The 24,351-nt window shown below is 39.5% G+C and overlaps 1 long non-coding RNA gene across 1 annotated transcript; it reads right to left on the bottom strand.

Annotated features, from left to right (window-relative positions):
- Positions 1–704: 704 nt before the first annotated feature.
- LOC149132331 (uncharacterized) lies at positions 705–21,053 on the bottom strand. The gene is made up of 2 exons (XR_016244619.1): positions 17,501–21,053; positions 705–1,331 (listed from the first exon to the last, which is right to left on the bottom strand). It is a non-coding gene; the product is annotated as an uncharacterized LOC149132331 (long non-coding RNA).
- Positions 21,054–24,351: the final 3,298 nt, after the last annotated feature.

Below are 24,351 nucleotides of genomic sequence, written 5' to 3'. Positions count from 1 at the left end.
CATACATACATACATACATACATACATACATACATACATACATATTCAAATTGAGGGAATGGAACGGATGAAAAGCAGGCTACGTATGTTCCTTAACTAGCTATCTTCTTGATGTAACAATTACTCTTAACCCTTGGAAAATAAATGCCTCGCTAAAAATATCATATATAAATGCACAGTCTCCATAGAGGATTCCAAGTTTGTATATATTGGCTCGTGGAGTACCACCTTCAAGGCGAGAAACATTAATCACTACTCTAGCTTTAAATCTCAAGCGAAAAGTAACAGTTTTCTCTATCTAGGCTCACTCATATCCTCACACATGACTCAGTTTGCATACAATATGAAATGGTCCAGTGTTACGCATCCTAGGCTGTATAGCGGTTATAACTTCAAATACGATCTCTGCATTGCAGAAGTCTCATCTATTATGCAATGCAACTATTGCATAAACGAACGGAATGCCCTTATTCTTAACTGTAAACACAAATTACGTAACACATTCTTAAAGTACAAATGTTAGTGTCTCACCCCGAGATTTCCCTTGCTAATCTTCCTTCATCCCTTCTATTTTGATTTCTCCTGAGTATTTATAACCATTACTTTCTCGTGTAATTTTTAAAATATATTTTATTTACTTATTCCTTCCCCTCTTTTTCTTTCTCCTTTTTTCTCTTTCCCTTCTTTAAAAACTCTCTTTACTCTTTCTCCATTTTCTCTCTTTGTTTCTTGTTTTCTTTTTGTTCTCGTTGGTACGCGTATATACTTGCATGCCTACCTTTTGTATATCTAGACATATACATAGTTATATATGTATACGCGTGTGTGTATGCGGGTGGAGTCATATGCCTCTGGGCACTCAAGCAAATTTGTGTATACACTTACATCGAAAGGAGTATCTACATGCTGGACACGCGCTCATGTAAGCATGTGTTTGAGATCAGCGGCTGCCAGCGTCAATTTTCTGTTCGCGTTGATTTCATATTCAATGTAATGATACACTTTTATAGGCTAATTAATGACGTGAAAGTAATTTTCGCTATAAATCAATAAACAAAGAGTTATTAATAATTAAAGTTTGAAAATTTTGGTAATTTTAGTCACTCGTAAGCCACAGACACATTCCTGGCTGTTTCGATAGTAAGAAGCGGAACATGAGAACTCTTTTGTCTCTCAACGTGCTTGTTGCCTTAGAAACAAGTGAATCCGAGCAGTTTTGGAAAAGTCTTTTATCTGCGAGGAAACAGGTGTTGACAAATTTGATGCTGTGTTCTGTGCTCTGTGTGATTGTGGCATCAAGCTCCAGTAACTTCGCTTCTATTATGGAAACACTGAAAACAGAGGAGGATAGTTTAAAAATTAAAACCGAAAGTTAAATGCTTTTTAGCATATTTAAATTGTAATTATACATATTTAATTTTTTTGTTTGACGTTTGTTTCCTTTTGTCATTGAGCATTGAGGTGGTTGTGAGGTGTGCTAAAAATAACAGCTAAATAAGATTTTTTGGATAAATCTTTTAAATTAAAGTTTATTTGCCAACATCTTACTCAGAGATTTAAAACTTTTTTTCTCTTTTAAATTAACATAAACATTTATTTATATGAAAGAAAATCTACGGAGAACTTTCATTTGATTCTTTTAAATCTTTCTGTTAAAAATTGTAATGTGCTTATCGCATGTAACGTGTTGTTTATCGCATTTGCATTAAACACTGGTGGTTGTCAGGTGTGCTAAAAATAACAGCCAAATAAGATTTATTTGCAGGAAAAAAAAATTACCGGAGACATAACACGTGTTGCTTACAAATATTGACAACCCGTGCTATTTTCAGGATATTGACGACAAAATGTGCAGTCACGACCTTGGCGTAATTTGAACTCAGAACGTAGCGACGGGCGAAATACCTCTAAGCATTTCGTCCAGTGTGCTAACCATTCTTTTCTACTAAAGGCACAAGGCCTGAAATTTTGGGGGACGGAGCTAGTCGATTAGATCGACCCAGTACGCAACTGGTATTTAATTTATCGACCCCGAAAGGATGAAAGGCAAAGTCGACCTCGGCGGAATTTGAACTCAGAACGTAGCAACGGGTGAAATATCGTCCAACGTGCTAACGATCTTGCCAGCTCGCCGCCTTAAGCCAAACCATAATAATAATAATAATAATAATAATAATAATAATAATCCTTTCTATTGAAATTTCGTGGGAGCGGTGTAAGGTGATTACATCGGCCCCAGTGTTCAACTGGTACTTATTTTTTCGACCCCAAAATGGATGAAAGGCAAAGTCGACTTTGACTTTCATCCTTTTTGGGGTCGAAAGAGTAAGTACCAGTTGAACAGTGGGGGCAATGTAATCGACTTAGCTCCTTCCCCCAGAATTACTGTCTTTGTGCCATGCCATAATTTGAAATCAATATTCTTTTCTACTCTAGGCACAAGGCCCGTAATTTTGGGGGGAGGGGGTTAGTCGATTAGATCGACCCCAGTACGCAACTGGTACTTAATTTATCGACCCCGAAAGGATGAAAGTCAAAGTCAACCTCGGCGGAATTTGAACTCAGAACATAAAGACAGACGAAATAGCGCTAAGCATTTCGCCCGGCGTGCTAACGTTTCTGCCAGCTCGCCGCCTTAATTTGAAATCAGTATTAAGAATTCATTATTAGCCTCTGCACAGATGCACTTCTGTATGCACTTCAGTCCCTGGCGACTTAAAAGGTTTCCCAACCTGTCTCTCTTCCCCCTTAATAACAAAGTGACAGCATTTTTTTCAATGCCAGATCAATGATCTGGTCAGTTACCCGAACAATGACACAAAAAGTCACAATGCCATATGTGAGTGAATGATTTTACATTATTGTTCATCGATGCTTATGAAAAATGGATAATCTTATGAAACTGGTTTCTATTTTAAAACATTTTCTTTCTCATGTAACACGATTTCTTCTAGCATCAGTTTCAAATGAAAATCCCAGATTATTAAATTTTCAACTCTATAAATATACATCATTTAGAATATAGTTTCTAAAATTAGAATCTTGTGTAAGGATATTGATTCTATCGTCTGAGACTATGCTTTCTATCAGACGATAAATTATAGTTCTTAATGAGAATTTTGATGTGACAGACGGGAGAAGAGAAGGGAGGAGGAACCAATAAAATCTGCTTAAAATATTTCACCAGCTTTTACAACACTCTCCCAGCTAAACAGAAACTGTCCGCACAATTAGCTAATGTGTTAACACACCTAGAACAATTCCCAAAACACCACTAACACGTTACTAAGTTACCTACACAGATAGTTAACGTCCAGACACGCACCAAACTACGCCAACACACCAAACTAATGTGTGAATACACTTGATGTTTTAAGAGATTTAAGTAACACGTCAATACGCTCAGTCTGAACTGTGACTCGGCTGGGAATCTTCAGATATAGGTTCGATTCACAACACTGCTCTTTCTTTTTACATTACTATTTTCAGTTTTTACATCCTTAATTTCTGATTGGACTTAATGACATAGCTAACCTACCCACACACTAAAGTATGACAAAAATCCCTACTCAATGTCTTGATAGTATCATATATCTCAGCCTTCGCAGCTCATGTCACAATATATTTGCTAAAGTATCAACTCATCTGGTTATGTAACAGCGTTGTCTATTGTTAATTAAAAAAATAATCCATCTGAAAGTGGACAATGATGTTTGCTGGAATGGCATGGCGCCTACCTAAATGCCTCACAAAATTTAATTTCCGCGAAGGCGGCGAGATGGCAGAATCGTTACTGCACCGGATCAAATGCTTAATGGCATCTCACTCGTCTTTACTTTCTGAGTTCAAATTTCTCTGAGATCGACTTTACCTTTAATTCTTTCGTGGTCGATAAAATAAGTACCAGTTGAAGATTGGGGCCGACTAACGTCCTTCCCCGAACTTCCTAGCCTTATATCGAAATTTGAAAGCAATGTTTAGCTTTCGTAAGCTCGCGAGCTGGCAGAATCGTTAGCTCGTCGGACAAAATATTCCTTTTTAAAAAACCTTTCAGCTGAAAAAAATTTTTGGGGGTTGGGGGCAGTCGATTACATCGAGCACAGTGCGTAATTGGCACTTATTTCATCGACCTCGAAAGGATGAAAGGCAAAGTCGACCTCGGTGGAATTTGAACTCAGAACACAGCGACGGGCGAAACGCTCATAAGCATTTTGCACGGCATGCTAACAACTCTGCCAGCTCGCTGCATTCATCATCATCATCAAAATAATAATAATAATAATAATAATAATAATAATCCTTTCTATTATAGTCACAAAGTATGGAATTTGGTGGGAGGGGGCTAGTCGATTCTATCGACCCAAGTGTATAACTGGTACTTATTTCATCACCCCCAAAAGGATGAAAGGCAAAGTCGACCTCGGCGGAATTTGAACTCAAAACATAGTGACGGGTGAAATACCGCTAAGCATTTCGTCGACCGTGCTAACGATTCTGCCAGCACGTCGCTTTAATAATAATAATAATAATAATAATAATAATAATAATAACAATAATAATAGTCTTTTCTATTCTAGATACAAGGCTCGAAATTTTTTTTTGTGGGGGGAGTAAGTCGATTAGATCGATCCCCAGTACGCAACTGGTACTTAATTTATCGACCCCGAAAAGATGAAAGGCAAAGTCGAACTCGGCAGAATTTGAACTCAGAACGTAAAGACAGACGAAATACCGCTAAGCATTTCGCCTGTCGTACTAACGTTTCTGCCAGCTCGCCACCTTAATAATAATAATAATAATAATAATAACAATAATAATAATGATGATGATGATGATGATGATGAAGATGAAGATGATGGTTTCAAATTTTGGCACCAGGACAGCAATTTCGGGGGAAAAGGAGAGAATGATTATTTATGAAGACATTTGAGATAAATAGTAAGAACATTTTACATCGAATTTGATGAGAAGATACTCAAGAATCCTTGACCGCCTGGATGGATTTCATAAACGTCTGATTTTACAGAAAATCTATGAAAAGAGTAGATAGATAGATAGATAGATAGATAGATAGATAGATAGATAGATGTAAAGAAAATGAAGGAAAGAGAGAGAGAGAAAGAGTGCTTGTTTGTGCTTGTGTTAGATTGGTGTGACAATGAAAGAGAGATGGAGAGTTACGTAAGAGAGAAAGAGGGACAGAGACAGGGAGAAACAGAGACAGAGAGAAGATTTGATGGGTGTAAGGGAGAAAGACTGTAAAGAAATATCATTATGAAATATAAAGCCACTTCAAAAAATTCTTTGATATCGAGTTTACTGTGGTAATAATTTTCATTGTAGTACTTTTGCTGTGTCAGTAACATCTGCAGTAAAAGTGCTTCTACGATGGAAGATTTAAGTCCAGCACTCTATGAAGGCAAATTTGATAGCAAGTTTCTGCTATAGTAAGCAGCGGTAGCATTGGAAAAATGATGCGTGTTTCATTAGCTTACAGCACTGAATTCAAACCTCCATTGCCTGTTTAGCTAAGAGAAGGATAAATTCAGTTTGGTTAACTAGTCTTAGATGCCTTATATAAATACGAAGATTTCAGTGGAAGAAACCATTGCAACGCCAAATGGCATTATCTTTTTGTCTTCAACTCGTTTCAGTCATTGGACTACGGCCATGCTGGGGCATCGTCTTGAAAGGTGTTCTAGTCGAAGGAATCGACCTCGGTATTCACAGTTCTTAATTCTGCTACTTATTCTGTTGCTTACTTTTGTCGAATCGTCACATAACGGGGAACGAAACAAGCCAACAACAGTGAAAGACACTTGTCCAACGGTGCGGCGCACCGGAACTGAATGGGAAACCACCGGTTTGCAAAACAGCTTCCTTAACCAGAACCTGATTATAGAAAATTCTTTCAACATAAAACTCTGTCCGCCCGCAATTTTTATTGATTCTTGTTCGGTTCCAAGGTGGGGTCCTGACTGAGCAGTGGCTTTCCAGCCATGGCAATCCTAACTTTTACAGATATGTAGAATTTCATTATCCAATATGTTGTAACCCTCAGTCGGATTATTAGAACGCCCTCTCCGGTCTAGTAGTATAACAAGTTAGACAAGTAAGACCACGACTATCTATGACCGTCTACTTCGAACTCTCTACTCATACTGACACTGACTGACAGTATTTATAATGACTCATACATACTACTCGTCACATGAGAAGGGTGTTCTATTATTACTATTGTCCCCATAAGACAATATGACCTTTCTTCCTTTAAGACAGTAGTATGTGCGATTTGTGGACAATTTTGGCTGTTATTTATAGCAGGTCGACCATATAGAGTCTCCTGCTTGGTTTGCCGTTTAACAGAAGGTCGAAAAGAAGATTAATATCTTCCAATTCTCCAGCTGTCAACCAACCCAAAGATTGGAGATATTCTTTGTCTGTAAGTGTGCGTGGGAGAATGTGTGCAAGTGGATATGTATTTGTATGCGAGTGTGTGTGTGTGCGTGTGTGTATGTGTGTGAGTGAATTAGAGAGAGAGCCAGCTACAGAGAGAGAGAGGGGGAGGGAAAGAGAGAGCGTGTATGAGTCGAGAGTGAAAACAAATATGTGGGGAGACAAAAAGAGAGAGAGAAAAAAGAAAGTCAGAGAGAGGCACAAAGAAAGAAAAGGAGAGAGAGAGAGAGAGAGAGAAAGAGAGAGAGAAAGAGAGAGACACAGAGAGAAAAACAGTAATGTATTATATTTTAGAGTTGCTTGTCTGGTATTCATAGCATTTATTAGAAGATTGTCGGCCATATTGCCAATAACAGTGAAGCTAGTTGGCCATGTCGAGTTGCATGATAAAGCTTTTCCATTGTCCTACCTCGGACGGAGAAGAAGGATGTCTCGTATTACAACAACTAATAAATATTTCATTGATGAGAAGTTTATGTAACACATACTCACACAGTGATACCCTACAGCAAATGTTTTGTGACCTGGGTAGGCCAAGATATTAGGAAAATTTCCGTGTTTTTAGTAATCTATTGCAAAACACTGGTGCAGTACAACTGTATTCCTGTCGAGAAGTTCTTTTTTAATACAAAATATACTCTCCTTCATTTTCTACAATGCTCTTTCATCTATCTGGTAGACTTGCATGGCCCCAAAATTCACTTGTCCGTGACGAAAAATAGTCCTCCAGTACTGTTCTGACCTCGTCTACAGAATTCATAATTTTTTCCGTCCAAATGATTTGGAAGACTGCGGAATAAATGATAATCAGATGTGGAAAAGTCCGGCGAACATCGTGGATGAGTCATCGTTTTCCATTCAAAATGCTAAAGCCTTTGGAATGTCATCCTCGCAGTATCTGGCCGAGCATTATCCTGATGGAATAACACTTTTCGTCTTGAAACCAAAAATAGCCATTTTTCTTCTAGCGCTGACTTAAGTCTCTCATGCTACTCGCAGTAGATCTCCTTTGTTATCGTTTGGTTTGAGCTTAAAAGTTCAAAGTGGATTAAACCCTTCATATCCCACCAAATAGATAACTGCACCTTACGTGGGCGAAAGACCTTCTTTAACCTGAGGTGTCAGTGTTTCTCCTGTCCCTACCCAATGTCTTTAGCCAGGAGTGCCAGTGTTTCTCCTTTCCCTACTCACTGTCTTTGGTGCTTGACATTTTTACAGAGAACCCATTTCTCGTCACCACTTATTATTCAGTCCAAAAAAGGTTCATTCATGAGACGAGCACACATTCACTCTCTGCACACGATTAGACTCAGAAAGCTTGTGAAGAACCCATCGACCCAATTTGCTGACGTTTCCAATGGCCCGAAGGTGTCGATGAATGGTTGAATGACCAAATCCAAGCTTCTCTGCTAGTTCCTCAACAGTTACGAAGGGACTTTGTTCCACCAAGTTGTGCAGGACGTCCTCGTCGAACTCTACAGATCTTCCAGGACGATGCACGTCTTCTAGGCTGTAGCTTCCGGTTTGGAATTTGTGGAACCACCGTTGACACTGGCTTACGCTTATTGTCCGATCCCCATATACTGCATTAATATTCCTCGCACTTTCCGTTGCGTTGTTGCCTTTATTGAACTCATAAAGCAAAATATGCCGAATATGCTCCTTTGTCATTTCTATTATAACTTTGAAAACATAACTGTTAAAATCGAACTGCACTCTTCAAAATTTGCACTAAGAATAAGTACAAAGTAAAATTACTATCTGCTTTTATAGTAAGTTGATGCAGGTATATAATTTAGATAACTTAGATATGTTTCGACCAAATACACGCGCGCGCGCGCACACACACACACACACACACACATACATGTATATATATATATATATATATATATATATACATGCATATATATATACATGCATATATATATACATGCATATATATATATGTATTCATAATATGGGATGTTTTAGTATCCAGAAGATCCAAAAGGCAGGTAAGGCTATGTAAGTGCTACGGAAGGGCTGCTGTTAAGCTTCCGGTTCAATAAGAACATGAGTGAGGAGTCCAAGGCAGGTCGTGTGTGAGCATGTATATGTTAAATAAAATGGGATAACAAGGCTAAGGCAATTTGATATTCCTAAGACATTTATAATTAGAAAGGTGGCCTTACAGCTGCTTCAGGGAAATAAATGTCATCCCATCATCAGAGACGAGTTAAATCAGCTTCTACAGGAGGAAATAGTAGAGTTCATTTTTTTAGAAGTTATTCTATGCTCCCAAGTACATCCTCAGAGATGTTTCCTGCAATCATTGATATTTGAGGGTTTTCAAGTGTCAAACACCTTCAAGCAGGTGGCCCAGCAACCTTTAATACCTCCTTTGTTCACTCAATGGCCTTCCGCTTACTGGGCCCTCAGATGCCTAACATATGGGCTCTACTGAGGGACTGGCCTGCAAACCCTCTGCAACCCATCATACTTTGCTTGCCATCCCTTGTTTTGACATAATTCCATCAGTTCTGCATATTCCATTCTCTTCTCATTTGTCTTCTCATTGCTGTCCTCCGAGGAATGGAGAGTTGAATAGAAGCACCTATGCGACGCTTCCAAGATCAATACTATGACTGGCCATGGCGATGTTCAGGCAACAGTTTCTGGAAATTTCTGCTCGTTCCCCATGTCGACTTTCCGTCTTGTGCTGTTAATAGCTTGCCTGGTTAGGAAGGGGCAATAGCTGGCGTCTTCTTGACCCCAGCCTTGACAAAAGCGCCTGCACCGACTAATTCAGAAATATATGGTGTCTATTATGGCCTTCAAGATTTGGTCGTACCTCCAGCGGTGGAGTACCTCTCCAAGAACTTTTGGACAACCCTTGAAGATGTGTTCCAGGGTCCGTTAAATAACCCAGTCAGTGATTATATTATAAACATTTTTTTTGTAAGCAGCCAACGCAGTAAAACATGCCCATCGATAAATACGTTAAAAGTTAAGAGTTCGTGAGTTTGTTTCATTTATTATAGACGCAGTTAGACTACACAACGGTGGTCTCTTACAATACATCACACACCAAAAATCTCTCACGTAACACTGGCGACCAATCTCCCACTCAACATTAGCAGCCAAGCATCATCCATGATACTAACATTCCATTTCTTGATCTGGTTTGTAAATCTGATCAACCAGGCCTAACGTGAGACGGCTATCATCTAACAAGATGAAGCAATCATCAGGTATGCATAAATGTATGTAAATACAAGTATACAGTAATCCCTCGACTCTCGCTGGTGTTACGTTCCAAGACCCCACCTCTCCCGCCGCGTGAAGTAGAAACAGTACTGTACTATATAATTTTATTTATTATTTTTATAATTTGTATATATTTATTTTATCATAAATGCAAAACGGAGGAATCTGTGTCATGCTGGATCTCTCTGAGGATTACATGAAGGGTATGCGTTTCTGCGGAGTACTCAACCACTTGCACGTTAATTTCACGAGCTGACTATTCCGACGGAGTATTCATGTATGTATGTATCGATCGTATATCATATAACCCATGATTCAATACATTGCAAACGCACAATCGATATTGCTTTTATTAACCAGGTGATGTCTTACGTAAGTATTGTTTTTTTTCAATACATTCTCTAAACAATTGCACTGTTGCGAAGCATCGTCTCAACTGATCGATAAGCACCCCCCCCCCCACACACACACATTCTCTAAACAATTGCACTGTTGCGAAGCATCGTCTCAACTGATCGATAAGCACACACACACACACACACACACACAAATCCATACATGCATTCACACACATATATACACTTAAACACATTAATACACTTATACATTTACACATTCATACAAGCACACACTCATACACACACTTATAAACTCACAGACACTCGTACACAAACGCAGAGTCATACACATAGACACACTTATACACACACACTCCTACACACACTCTCATATATTCATTCACACACATAAAACTTTTAGCGCGTTAATCGATGCACCGCGGTCTGAAAATTGTTCATCATCGCTGCCTTACAATTCTTCCTACCATTTTCATTGTTATTCCATCAAATAGGCGCACGAGTGGCTGCATAGTAAAAAGACTGCTTACTAATCACATGGTTCTAGTTTCAGTCCCTCTGCGTGGCACCTTGCGAAAATGTCTTTTACGACCAATGTCTAGCGAGTACATTTGGATGATGAAAACTGAAAGAAACCCATCGCATAATATACACACACACACACACACACACACATATATATATATGCATATATGGGTACAGGACGTCACCAACATGAAATACGAAAACAAACGAGTTAAATATATGTGTGTGTGTGTGTGTGTGTGTGTGTGTGTGTGTGTGTGTGTGTGTGTGTGTGTGTGTGTGTGTGTGTGTATATATATATATATATATATATAAGAATTTAAGGATTGGAGAAAACGCATGTTATAATTGCATACTCTTTTCCAACATATGTTTCAAAGCCTAGTACTTATTCTATTGGGCTATTAGCTGAACCGCTAAGTTACGGAGACATTAAACACACCAACACCGGTCAAAAAGCGATGGTGTGGGGACAAACACAGACACACGCACACACGCACACACACACATAAATATATATATATATATATATATATATATATTATATATATATATATATATGTATATATATGTATGTACAACGGGTTTCTTTCAGTTTCCGTCTAACAAATCCACTCACAGGCTTAGTGTTTTATTTGTTAAAGCTGAAGCGGACAGTTTGTCTTGCAACACTAGTTTTACGCCACTGCGATCATCAGGTGACGATTTCTTCTTAAAAATATATATCTTCTGCGAAATGTATTGAACATTCGTCCGACATCAACACACACACACACACACACACACACACACACACACACACACACACACACGCGCGCACGCACACGCACATACACACACACGCACATACACACACACGCACATATATATATACATATGTGTGTGTGTGTGTGTGTTAACAGTTGTATTTTAGCAGTCATTTTCTCCAATGTAATAGTTGAAGGCCGATGCTAATATTGGAAAACTCTCCTCACAAAATGAGGAATAATTGGTGTGTGTGTGTGTGCGTGTGTGTGCTTCATTGCGGTTGTTCACTTGCTGGAAATAACAGCCAGATCTTCAAACCATGCACAAACACCTTAAGGAAGAACACATTTTAAATTTTATAGTATTATAAAAAAAAAACAAAAAAAAAACAAAGGAAAAAACGGAAATGTTTTTCATCCTAGGTCTACTCGGTCGATGAGAGGTAGCCTAGGGCTAAAGAACAACCTACATCACTTGAAATCACTTGAACAAGTGGGAATTATGCAAAGACAGACACCGTCACAGACCAAACAGAATTGTTATGTTTAATGCAACTCACAAGTTGAAAGAGAATACTTCCCCAGGCTTTTTATTCTAGTGTCGACATGAAAGGTTAGTCTTTAATCAATGAGCATAAATCAAAATAGACACATACATACATACATACATACATACATACGTAATTATATATGCATAAACATATACATACACATACATATGTGTGTATATATGTGTGTGTGTGTGTGTGTGTATGTGTGTGTGTGTGTGTATGTGTGTGTGTGTGTACATAATCACACACACACACACACACACACACACATGCTTTTATTAGTTTCAAAAGCCATGCTAACATTGCTGGGTTTAGCAGACCTAATCAATGCTACCCAGTTATTTTATGCCTGGTTCTTATTCCATAGGGATCATTTTGGCCAGCGGCTAAGTTATGGAGCCATAGAGAAACCAGCATTTGTTATCCAGCGGCGTTCGGCATAGACAGTCTTGGAGACTTTGTTTTCATATTTTCGTGTTTAGAACGACAAAGGTATCATTCTTCTTGAGTTTCTAGAATATGATTGTACCGTGGACAGTAAGGGTGCACTTAGGGTGGTGCATTCTATGCATTGTCAACAGTTTTCGTATTTTTCTGTCAAGATTACATATGTCAGTAATTGACCAGTTAACGATATTTAAATTGTAAGTCACGACTGGTATGGCTAAAGCATTGATCACTTCGATCCTGCTTCTTGCATTCAGGTCTGTCTTCAGTATTGCTCTTACCCTGCGATAACATTTTCTTCTGATCTTTTCCCTCATCACTGCATGCTTGATTCCGTCCCCTTCAATTACCCCTAGGTATTTGTAGCTCTCCTCTGGTTCTAACTCTTTTATGACATTCTGTTGGTCAAGGTTAACGTTAGATGTTTCTGTCAATTTTCCTTTGATAAAGGTAGCTTTCACACATTTATCGAAGCCAAATTGCATCCTGATGTCATCACTGAATTGTTTAACAATCACTAGTAAGCCCTTGAGTTGTTGGTCATGTTTTGCAAAGAGCTTTAAATCATCCATGTAAATGAGATGATTTATATTTTTATCAAACATTTTATAACCGTACTGTGCATCATTGAACAATTTTGAGAGAGGTATTAAGGCTAGACAAAAGAGGAGTGGTGATAGTGAGTCACCCTGGCAAATGCCACATGAAATTTTTACATTTCCAACATTTAGAGATTCATTGTCACTGTTCAAAGTTAGTGTGGTTCTCATACTTACAGGCAAACAGTTTTGCAGAGTAGGCGCTATTTCATACATTTCCAGACATTTCTTAATCCAGATATGTGGTAGGCTGTCAAAAGCTTTTTTATTGTCTATCCAAGCTATTGAAAAGTTTTTGTGTCGTTTGTGACAATCTTCTAAGATCATCTTATTGATGAGTAGCTGATCTTTACAACCATAGGATCCACGTTTACATCCTTTTTGCTCATTATGGAATATGCTGCTTTGTATTAAAAAAAAACTATAGGTATATTCAGTCAGGACAGATGTTAGCGTTTTATATATTGTTGTTAAGCAGGTTATGGGTCTATAATTTTTTGATTCATTTGTTTCTTCATTTTTTGGAAGCAGGAATGTTAAACCATTAACTAGCCAAGAGGGCATCAAACTAGGATGTTGGAAAACACCGTTGTAAAATTCTGTTAGCAGTTCATGGCTCTCTAGGAAGGCATTCAACCAGAAGCTATGAATTTTATCCTTTCCTGGAGACTTCCATTTGCTTGACCTCCTGAGAGCAGATCTTATATCTTCTACCTTGACACCCTCCCACTTTTGCTCCTCTAAGGAGTCTAAGTCTGTAGATATTCTATCAATCTAAGGGGCCTTTTCATTGTGTGTTTTTTCTTCTGCCCAAATTTTAGTCCAAAATCCCTGCACTTCTTTTGATGGGACAGACTTTACTATAACTGGTGTTTTCCCTATCTTCCTGCAAAAATTTTTGGGGTTATTTTTGAACATGTTGTCCTTGAAGAATCTAGCGCGCTTTTCATACTTTACTATGCGGGCAGCTTTAGCACATACCTTTTTGCTTGATGGTTTCTATGGTTATTATTATTATTATTATTATTATTACTATAAATGTGAAATTATAATCTGAATATAGAAACCTGTATGTATCGATGCATGTATACATGTATGGGTGGATGAATGGATGGACAGGAACAATTTTCTGTTAGATCTGTATTGGAAATAAAATTGTGATCCAGTTGTATCTTTTTGAAATAATTTTTCTTCTTATTTTCGAAAGAGTGCCTCAGTTTCTTTAGAACAAGAAAAAATCCCCAAAGCTACATCAATATTTCTTGATACTCATGGTTTCATCTTCAGGATGAAGTGGTATTGGCGTGTATTGCCGGCAATGTGACTAGCGTAGACATTACATCAGTAATTTAGAGGTATGGTTGTAATACCTCTTTACACGCCATTAGTCGGCTGTTTCTTTTGGTTTGTGTCAAGTGCATGTTGTCTACGAGCTTATCGAGTTTATTTTAACGTTGCGCTGCATCGAGAGTATTGCTTCCCAACGATGATCGTCTATTTTTGTGAGGAATTCTTCAGAGAAGAGTTGTCCACCAATGTTACATGCTGCATTCTCCAGCGATGCCGAGCAGTTTTGATGCTACTACAAAATGTCCTGATTCTTGTATCACGCTTCTCAGCCCTGCTATTCATGCAGTCACCTCACCAAGCGCAGAGAGAGATGAGAGAGAGAGAGAGAGAGAGAGAGATAGAGAGAGGGGGAAATAGAGAGAGGGAGAGAGACAGATAGAGAGTGAGGAAAAGAGAGAGAGTCTTACCTGCTTACTTGTCTGTATTTTTGCATCTGTTTACTTGTCTAGCCTATTTCGCTATTTTACCAATCTACCTACTGAACTATCTACCTATCTATCTACATTAAAATATCACTATACCTGTCTGTCTGCTCGTTTGCGTACTTAACAACTATCAATAAACCATTGTTTCATACATATTTATCTTCAACTCACAAGTAGGTCGTAGAGTGGATAAGGCTATCGGCAGCCAGCCAAGGGGATGACGGTTGCTATTCTGGTCTTGTGCTATACTGACAGTCAAGCTACTAAACTATCGGTTGTTATCTAGGATCTATTCGTATGTACACGGGATAAAGGCATTCAATTTCGGCGGTGTAGTGTGTGTGTGTGTGCGGGGAAGGGGGGGGGGTGCATACTGCACGTGACGGCGGGTTTTTTGCAGTAGTCGGTAGTATGTTACGTTTTAGGAAGTAGGGCAACCAATATAGCTACGGCACAGGGTGGCCAAAACTCACGCTGCGCCACCGTTCCAGTTGTGATAACCCAATTAGTTTTTTTCTTATTTCTTTGATATTGACGCAGGCGTGTCTGTGTGGTAAGAAGCTTGCTCTCCAACCACATGGTTCCAGCTTCTGGCCCACTGCGTGGCACCTTGGACAAGTAACTTCTACTCTAGCCTCGGGACGATCAAAACCTAATAAGTGGCTCAGGTAGACGGAAACTGAAAGAAGCTCGTCGTATATGTGTGTGTGTGTGTGTGACCACCGTTTGAAACCGCTGTTTGTGTGTTTATGTCCTCGTAACTTAACGGGGCCTAGTCAATACTATCGACCCAATATTTGACTGATATTTTCTCCCGGAGGAATGAAAGGTAAAGTTATTATCAGCTGAATTTGAATTCAGAATGTTAACATCCCAAAGCATGTATTTATCGTAGTAACACTCAAGGATTTATCCGGCTTTGTGAATCAGGAAACTTATGCTGGATTATTGAATAAATGAATAAATTTAAAAGAATCTATTGCGACACAATTTCTTCACTGCAAATGGTCCTGCTCTTTTCAATGTTATGTTAGAAATTAAAGTAGAACCCCCTCCCCCCACAACTTTGAAACGGTACCAGGACAAATTCATCCAGGAAATACCGGATAAACCACCTACACCTGGATACGTCTCAACAACTCTGCTTGAGTGGTCTATGGTGTCCCGAAATAATTAACTAAAAGACTTTTCCAGGTGGTGCTATTGAGTTAGTCATGGCCTGGGTCGATAGTGGCCAAAATCTATCTAAGTTATCTGTACTGATGTATAACGATCATAGAATATATTCAGGATATTTAAGGCCTCAAATAATAACACCTTATTAACCTATAGAATCCGCGAGTACGCTCTGGAGGGCGCAATTTCATTTGACTATAACAGTGGTTCCTAATCTCTGGTCCGTGGACGCCCGGTGCTTCCGAAAAGGTAGTACTGGGGGTCCGTGAACATGTCAAGCTGACAGACCTTTCCAGGTCCTGGGGGTCAGTGGGAAAACTCGCTTAAATAAAAGGGGTCCTTGGTAGTGAAAAGGTTGGGAACCACTGGACTATAATAACCACAGAGGGAGCAAAAGCGGTTTTGTGTTGACGGCTGAAAATAATGTTTCGGCCAGTTCGAGAGCCACAAACACAATATGTACGGCGGCGAGCTGGCAGAAACGTTAGCATGCCAGGAAAAATGCTTAGCGGTATTTCGTTTGCTATTACGTTCTGAGTTCAAATTCCGCCGAGGTCGACTTTGCCTTTCATCCTTTCGGGGTCGATAAATTAAGTACCAGTTACGCACTGAGGTCGATGTAGTCGACTTAATCCCATTGTCTGTCCTTGTTTGTCTCCTCTATGTTTAGCCCCTTGTGGGCAATAAAGAAATAAGAAACGTTAGCAAGCCGAGCGAAATGCTTAGCAGTATTTCGTCTGTCTTTACGTTCTGAGTTCAAATTCTGCCGAGGTCGACTTTGCCTTTCATCCTTTCGCGGTTGATAAATTAAGTACCAGTTGCGTACTGGTATCAATTTCGGGCCTTGTGCCTAGAATAGAAAAGAATATTTTGTGGCCTCCCATTTTGTCTTCCAGGATAAAGCGGACTCACAGATTCAAAGAGTCAAACCTAAATACTTTATTATGATATTATCTTTTATCACCTACTTGTTTCAGTCAATTGACTGCTGCCATGCTGGAGCACCGCCTTGAAGGGTTTTAGACGAACAAATTGACCACAGAGCTTATTTTTTTTAGGTGTGGTACTTATTCTATCGGGTCTCTTACCAAACCGTTCAGTTACGGGGACGTAAGCGCACCAACACTGTGGAGGAACAAACACACACAGAAACACACAGAAACACCCACACACACAGATACACACACACACAAATACACACACCCACACACACAGATACACACACACACAAATACACACACATATATATATATATATATATATATATATATATATATATATATACGACGGTCTTCTTTCAGCTTCCGTCTACCAAATCCACTCATAAGGCTTTGGTTGGCCCGAGGCTATAGCAGAAGACACTTGCTCAAGGTACAAAGCAATGGAACTGAACCCAGAACCATGTGGTTGGGAACAAGCTTCTTTATTTCAATATTTTTTCTATAAAGGCATTACATAGAGGAGGACACTACAACACATGTGGGGACATATAACAATTAAAAATATATAGAAATAAAATATATTATGAATGACATATGAAAATGAACATGAAAAACAAATTAAAATTATGATAACATGCGTGATAGTTGAAAATGAAAATATGAAGAGTGTGCTACTCACTCGACACTGAGCAATACCACGCGCCGCCTCTGTGTCCTCGTTTCCTTTTAGTCACTGTTCCAGTTCCACAATCGCTCCATGACTGCACTCTCTCCCAACCTCCACCTGCTCGGCCGTTTTGACTTTTAACGAGAAGACCTTATAGGTGATCGTTTCTCTTTCCACCCGCTCCATAATTCCTTGGGGGGGGGGCGACAACCTCACGTAACCTCCCACCTTCTGTACCATCTTCTCATACTCCTTCAGACCAGCCAAGTCCAACTCCCTTCGCTTCATTTCCGTGGCTTCAGCAAAACTCCTAGTCTTCTCCAACACTCCGTCCATCTTTATGACCGCTCCTCCTCTGCTGAAGACAACTCAGACTCGCTAAAGTCTGAGTACATCATCTCTACCCCCAAAGCAGCACACAGAAAAAAAAAACGTCCAGCTTGCACACAAACGAGAAACCAAATGCACTCTGGGTGACGCATGCGCGGAAGCAAACTTCTTACCGTACAACCACGCCTGCATTTTACAATACTGTAAATTAATTTAATTCTTATTTATTATTACATAACATGGTAATTATTTAAATAAGTGGTTTTACTGCCAGATTGCCACTTGACCTACACTTATAATTCCGGTTTTCTACTAAGGCCCGGAATTTGGGAAAGAAGCTTGTCGATTACACTGGCCCTGGTGCTCAACTGCTATTTATTTTATCGACCCCGAAAGGATAAAAGACGAAGTCAAACTCAGAGACGTTTGAACTCAGAGTATAAAGCCGGAAGAAACTCTACTAAGCATTTTGTCCGGCGTGGTAACAATTCTGCCAACTTGCCGCCTTACTGGTTCTTATAATGCAGACAAAAGTATAGCAAGTTCGTTTCCTGGTGCTGCTACTGCTCGTAGCATTTGTTTATTTGTTTGTTCAGATGGTGGTTGAGATTTGTAACAACTATGAGGCGAAACGGGGAAGACAATAGAGATCTAATGTTACTGAAAAGCCAGGGGAGGGGGTACAATCGCGACGATCTCCAATAATGGTAAACCGAAAAGAAAACCACGCGCATTCTCTTCACCTGTCTGTGTGTCTCTCTCTCTCACTTTCTCACCAAATCACCTTACCATTAACCCTTCCCCATCCTCGCCGCTTTTCAGTTTCTCTTCTTCACGTGAACACATTTCGTTCACGAGATGAAGAGAGATCACGTGAACAAATTGTGACTCTTTCAGTTTCCTTCTGTCTATATTTACCTTCGAAGAGTTTTTTACTGGCACAAATTTACATCGTTTTAGCAATACTAGAGGCTTTTAAAACACCTAGACGCTTACAGTATGCTAAAAATAATATATATATATGTGTGTGTGTGTGTGTGTGTATAATACATATATATATGTAAGTTTATGTATATATTAATATTATCTCAGTTTTAAAAAAAACCTTGACAATGTAAATATGTTAATAGTTACCATTGGTAGCAAAAATCACCCCCCCCCCCAGGATATCACACCCGTTTTATAGGTAGAGATACCAAGTTTAAGTGATGCATTTTGAAGAGATATGAATAATAACAATAAATGGAGCAAAACGCATATAAATAAAGGGAACTTTAATTGGAATTAAAGGAACTTTTATTTATATAGCCTCGGGTTGACCAAAGCCTTGTGAGTGGATTTGGTAGACGGAAGCTGAAAGAAGCCTGTCGTATATATGTGTTATTTCTTTACTACCCACAAGGGGCTACACACAGAGGGGACAAACAAGGACAGACAAACGGATTAAATCGATTATATCGACCCCAGTGCGTAACTGGTACTTATTTAATCGACCCCGAAAGGATGAAAGGTAAAGTCGACCTCGGCGGAATTTGAACTCAGAACGTAGCGGGGCAGACGAAATACCGCTAAGCATTTCGCCCGGTGTGCTAACGGTTCTGCCAGCTCGTCGCCATATGTCGTATATATGTGTGTGTGTGTGTGTGTTTGTCCACCCACCATCACTTGACAACCGATGCTGGTGTGTTTACGTCCCCGTAACTTAGCGGTTCGGCAAAAGAGAATGATAGAATAAGTACTAGGCTTACAAAGAGTAAGTCCTGGGGTCGATTTGTTCGACTAAAGGCGGTGCTCCAGCATCGCCGCAGTTAAATGACAGAAACAAATAAAAGAGTAAAAGAGTAATGCTCCAGCCTCGTACTCAGTCTTTCCAGCGAATCTCCTGACGAATTCCGTCATTAAAAGACGGCAGCTTTACAAACCATTTGGTCACCTCGCTGGAAGTATTAACCTTCTTTTCAGATTTCCTAACGGCCCATTGTTTAATAAAGGTTTCAATGGGGAAGTTAACTGATTTTTCAGTACTCGTTGTATGTTTGCACCTTTCCCCACCTTTTATTGGCTTGATGTATAAGGGTCTTCGAAGGCCCTTCTGGATTAACGAGACTGTGTCCATTAATGGTTTTCTGGAACTTTTCTAAGTCAACACTTGGAAGATGTGTGGACTGGAAGGGACTTCCAGAATGGCGACGTTCTAGGAAGGAAGGATTAGGCTTGGTGATAAGAGACTGGAGTCAGGAGGGTTCAACACAACGAGGGTGTGTGTGTGTGTGTGTGTGTGTGTGTTTGTTTGTTTCGTTTTGTTTTGTCCATAGGACAAAAAAATGAAAAAAGATGCAAAGCAACGTAGTATATCTGATTTGATTATAAATAATTTTCTATCTTTTTGAAAATGAAAAGATCATTTAAAATTTATATCCCATTTGGCAAATATGAAAATCAATATTAACGCTGGTATCGCTGTCATTTTTCTCATTTCCTTTTGCATGAAAGAAAAAAAAAAAGGGAAAATACTAAGGGAAATAACTGTAACAGCAGCAGAAACTGCAACTGTAGCGACATCAACGAGACGCCGGCATGGGAGTCCGCTAGAAATAGCAAACACATTCACCTCAAGTCACACACCATGGTCTTAAAAACAGGTGAGATATACGGCTACTTAGAGTAATGTAATTATTAGATGCACGAAGGCAACGAGCAGGCAGAATCGTTAACACGCCGGACAAAATGCTTAGCGACCTTTCGTCCGTCTGTACATTCTGGGTTCAAATTCCGCTGAGGGCTACTTTACCTTTCATCGATAAAATCGTTCGATAAAATTAGTACCAGTTGTGTACTGAGGTCGATGCAATCGACTTACCCACTTCCTCAAAATTGCTGGCCTTGTGCTAAAATTTGAAACCAATATTTGGTGCACGATGTTTGAAAAAAAATCAACGGCTTAGTCATGGTTGGAACGCTTGTATGTCTATCCAGTAGAGGGTGATAAGACCTGTAAATGAGAAGCAACGACGTTAACAAAAACCTCAATAATCGCTTCTAATTGATCCACAAGGGGAGCAATTTGGGGCGGGGAGGCAGGGGGTTTTGTCAGGACTATCACAACCGGTTCTTGTTTTAATCGATTCCAGAAGATGAAAGACATAGATCCCGAGTTCAAATTGTGCCAAGTTCAGTTTTGCTGTTCATGTGCTCGAGGGTCGGTGAAATAAAGTACAAGTGAAATATGGTGGGAGGGGGGTCCTTTTAATCGACCAACCTAATCAACCCACACCAAATCCAAATGCCGAGGCGCGTTGCTTAGTGGTTATGGTGTTGGACTCATGATCGTACGACTGCGGTTTCGGTTCCCGGCCCAAGCAATGCGTTGTGTTCTTGAACAAAACACTTCATTTCACGTTGCTCCAGTTCACCCCGCGAACAAAAATGAGTCACCTTGCGACGGACAGGCGTCCTGACCAATCGGGAATATATGCAGCACGTAAACGGGTATTGTATGTGTTTTCATTTTTTCATAACTGTATACCCACTTTTGCACCCAACTCTGTGTGTGTGTGTGTGTGTGTGTGTGTGTGTGTGTGTGTGTGTGTGTGTGTGTGTGTCTGTGTGTGTCTGTGTGTATACATGTATGTGTGTTATTTCTTTACTACCCACAAGGGGCTACACACAGAGGGGACAAACAAGGACAGACAAACGGATTAAATTGATTATATCGACCCAGTGCGTAACTGGTACTTATTTAATCGACCCCGAAAGGATGAAAGGCAAAGTCGACCTCGGCGGAATTTGAACTCAGAACGTAGCGGGCAGACGAAATACCGCTAAGCATTTCGCCCGGTGTGCTAACGGTTCTGCCAGCTCGCCGCCAATTTGTATGTGTGTATGTGCGCGTGCATGCATGCGTATGTATGTATTGTGTTTATGCATGTTTGCCTGTAGATCGGTTAATTTTTCATCAAACATTTACTTCATAATTTTATTCTCCTGCAGAATTTCGTTTCCGTCCTGTCAGATTTATTGATTGACATCGGATGTGCCAGTTGTTGAGAAAAGCGAGCGAGCTTCGCCTTAGCAAAGCTCATACAGAGTCCGGGGCATAATTATCAATTGCAGTTTTGACCTTCAGAGTGCAAAGTGCACAACGCTTGTATTGTTGGTGTTGCTGTTGCTGTTAGTGTTGTTGTTGCTTTTGCAGTTGTTTTTCGCCTCATCTTAGCCATCCCGATCTTCGTAGCCAATGAAATATAGAAAAACCTGACATAAGAAAATTAAATTACCATCTTGGAAAAAAAAGTTTGTTTTTTCCGTTCGACACAGAAACACAATCTCATCCAGCTGAAAGATTTGATGTATGAAAGCAGAGCAAACTGTTTCTGAATCCGACAATGCAGACGGTGAAAGGACATAAATCAAGATTGTTTTACAGCTGAAAGATCCGTCTAACGCTTTCTTAGCTTCCTCTAATGAAAGTAACACGGAAGAATCACGTGATAGTCACATGGTTCATCGGACATGTCACAAAACAAACATTCGTGTCCAAGATAACAAAGCAGAGATGAAATATGTATTAAATACAAGAAGGATTGTTGATTGTTTAATTAAGATCGGATTTGTTATGCTTTCTTCATAGTGATTCAGAATTTTTACGTGTAGAAATAAATGAACAGGTATAGCAAATGGACAGGTGAGTTCAACGAAGGTTGGAAGGGATTATATACCTTTTGCCATAGAAAGAAACTCTGTATGAAAGCAGGTATCGGTTGTTAGATCTAATATAATAATCCGTTTCTTCTTGAGGTACGAGGCCTGAAAATTTGAAGGGAGGAGGTTAGTCGGTTACTTTGACCATAGTAATCAACTGATACTTATTTCATCGACCCCAAAAGAATAAAAGACAAAGTCGACTTCAGTGGAATTTGAACGCAGAACGTAATGAACCAGTAGATACTCTGCAAAGTATTTGTTTTTCCGACACTCTTTCCGGACGACCCAATATTTTAGGGAAGTATACTTCAATTCAGTTAACAATTCTGCCAGCTCGTCCCCTAATGATAAATTCTTCAACTATAAGCTCAAGGCCAGAAACTTTGATAGAAAGGAGCCAGTCGATTACATTGACCGCAGAGAATGACTGGTACTTATTTCATCCACCCTAAAAGGATGAAAGGCAAAGTCGACCTCGGCGGAATTTGAACTTAGAACTTAAAGAGCCGGAAGAAATGCAGACAAGTAATTTCGTTCGACTCTTACGATTCTGCCAGTTCCAGCGAGATATTGTCAAAAATGCCTCGTTCTATGCGTTCTGCCTCTTTGTTCTACAATTCATTTCGATCGGATCGTTTCCTGATCATCTTTTGTTAACTTCTTCCTATTAATTTAAATACTCCTAAGCAGATAATCCCTATCTCATAGTTTACTGGGTTAGGATTACGAACCGAACTCTCAACATTGAATAACTAACGTTGATAGGGTTCTGCCTGAACACAACTGTTGCATGTGCATGTACGTATGTGTGTGTGTGTGTGTGTGTGTGTGTGTGTGTGTGTGTGTGTGTGTATGTGTGTGTGTGTATGTGTGTGTGCATGTGTGTATGTATGTGTGTGTGTATGTGTTTGCATGTATGCATGTATGCATGTATGCATGTTTGAATGAATGTACAAATCTACTAGCATACATGCATACATGCATACATGCATACATGCATACATGCATATATACATACATACATACATACATACATTTTGTTTCGTCTGTGACAGGAGTACGCAGCATTGATAAGCTGCAACTACGGCAAAATACGTATCTGTCACCTTCAAGGTCACTTTTGGGGCGATTTTATTTCGCTTAGCTCTGAAGTATTTTGTGTTTCTAGCACTACACGTCTTTAAAATGATTCTTCCAGACGAAAAACAGCAGCTTCGGGTGTTTAAACAACACACATTAAGCATGTGGTATTAGTAATGACCAATTATAACACTGGACAACAAAGATTTTGCTACGGCTATAGCAATTCTGAGTTCAGATTCGGAATCAGCGTACTCGATTTAGTTTAGTACAGTACCATTTGTCTGGGTAGCAGACATTAAATCCTTTTTTGTTGCCCAGTGTAATCTGTGGCTTTGTTCCACACCGCCAGCTTACTCATGAATATGTATTTTCATTGCTAGATTAAGTTTGGTGTAACCTGTCCCAACATACACGAAACCTGATTTCTTCGTTGTCCAGCTTTAGAGGTTGACATGCCTTGTTTACATTAACGGTTCATGAACAGACATATTTATATAACACAGTAACAGACTGACTTATTGGCCAAAGGGTACATGACGTTACCTCTTAGGTTTAGAGCTTACTAGCAGTATAGCTCGACCTTGTCCGGGTGTGACTTATTATGCCATCTACGATAAGTCTTGCTAGCTGAAAATCAACTAAAAAAGAAAGCCTCACAACGAAAAAACCCTTATGATGTAAATATGTTCATAATTCAAAAGACGATGAAATTAATAGGGAAAGTCTGAAAGCTGTTTTGCGTAAAA

The sequence above is a fragment of the Octopus bimaculoides genome, chromosome 16 (assembly GCF_046866305.1).
Source record: "Octopus bimaculoides isolate indiv1 chromosome 16, ASM4686630v1, whole genome shotgun sequence".
Taxonomy (NCBI): Eukaryota; Metazoa; Mollusca; class Cephalopoda; order Octopoda; family Octopodidae; genus Octopus; species Octopus bimaculoides.
This window is presented reverse-complemented; position numbering and strand designations above follow the sequence as displayed.